The sequence below is a fragment of the Ipomoea nil genome, unplaced genomic scaffold, assembly GCF_001879475.1.
Source record: "Ipomoea nil cultivar Tokyo-kokei standard unplaced genomic scaffold, Asagao_1.1 scaffold0103, whole genome shotgun sequence".
In the NCBI taxonomy this organism is placed as follows: Eukaryota; Viridiplantae; Streptophyta; class Magnoliopsida; order Solanales; family Convolvulaceae; genus Ipomoea; species Ipomoea nil.
In genome coordinates, this window is record NW_017616531.1 from 247,949 (window position 1) to 249,527 (window position 1,579).

The 1,579-nt window shown below is 33.2% G+C and overlaps 1 long non-coding RNA gene across 1 annotated transcript; it reads left to right on the forward strand.

Moving 5' to 3' along the window:
- The first annotated feature begins 465 nt into the window (after nt 1-465).
- LOC109186162 lies at nt 466-1,376 on the forward strand. The gene is made up of 3 exons (XR_002055102.1): nt 466-914; nt 1,017-1,124; nt 1,242-1,376. It is a non-coding gene; the product is annotated as an uncharacterized LOC109186162 (long non-coding RNA).
- The last annotated feature ends 203 nt before the right edge of the window (nt 1,377-1,579 follow it).

Sequence of the window (1,579 nt, forward strand, 5' to 3'; positions counted from 1 at the left end):
ATAGAGGACTGTGAGGACAGATGTAGTGTGCCACAGTTTGTATGTCGCGTGCATAAATTTGTTAACTAATAGAGCCTGGGTTCGAAACCTAATGTTTACATATTCTTGTGTATTAAACTAATATTTCACCCATGCGATGCACGGACATAAAATTTTAAATATTGAATTTATGTTAAGAAATTGATAGTAATGATTTTTGTTATTATAGTTGCATCATTACACAATTTTTCGAAATTGGAAGCGTTTCTAAAGTTAAAAAGATTGTTACATATATACAAAACAATAATAACATTATGATATGACATTGAAAATCCCAAAAAAATTAGAAATTATTAAAAATTTCTTTGTGCAAATAATAATAATAATAATAATAATAATTAGTAATAATTATTATTATTAATATCTTACCCAAATTTTTGCGCTTCAACCGAGACTGCCGATCTGCCCTTCGTCTTCTTCCCCCACTTTTGCCGATCTGCCCTTCGTCTTCTTCCCCCACTTTTGCCGATCTGCCCTTCGTCTTCTTCCCCATTTCTGCTGATCTGTCCTTAGTCTTCTTCGTCAAACCAACCCTCCTTCCACACTCTACAGAAATGGAGACGAATTCATATAAAATCAAAAGATCACCTCACTCCGTAATCCCCCGGTTCAACCCAGTTTTCTTCCCCATTTCTCCTCCTTCCGTCGTCGTCTTCCTCGCCAAACCGACGACATCACTCCGTACACAGAAATAGAGACGAAGCCGTAGAAAACCAAAAGTTCACTTCACTCCGTAATCCCTCACACTAAATTTAACTCCAATCCGCAACTATTTAGCTAAAATAATTAGCTAAACCAATTATTGCAGCCCTTCGTACCGTCTTCGACCTAAGTTGCTTCGAAAGAGAAAACTCAACATCCATGGCTATACAGAGGTTGTCTACATCATCTGATAAGCTTCAATTACTCTTTACTTAATTAATTAAATAAAAAACCTAACTCTTTATCTACGGGTCTATGTACATCTGCGATTGAAGAAGGAAAATAAGAGTTGAAAGCCACTCCAAAGATTTGACAGTGTACATGCAGAGCAATCATGAAATAGAAATGGTCCTCTCCAAAAATCTAAGAAAAAACTGATAAAGGTAAATACATTCTGACCTAAAAAATTTATTAATTTTCCCAAGATTTATATTTTAATGTCTGGAAATTTGTATAAAAATAGATTCTTAGCTAAATATAATTTATGTGTGTATTTTTAGGTGTAATTGTTTTGTAATATGGCTGTAAAAAAACACATGGAGAGGATCAAGGTTTGTGTGCAAGAGAGATTATGAAGTCTGAAAGTTTCTTTTAGAGAGACAATAACTATCTGATAAAGATAAGTAGCCTATTTACTCAAAAGTTAACTGTAGCTAAAACACTAATTTGTACTCTTCTATGTGTGATTTTATTATCTATAAATATTCTGGAAACTCTAATTTGTACTCCAGTATTAATACCCCTATGCTTTTCTCCAAATCTTTTTTATTTTTTTTTTGTTTTTATTTTATTTTATTAAATGAGCATAGAAATAGAATCAGGAGGGACAGAGTCCCAG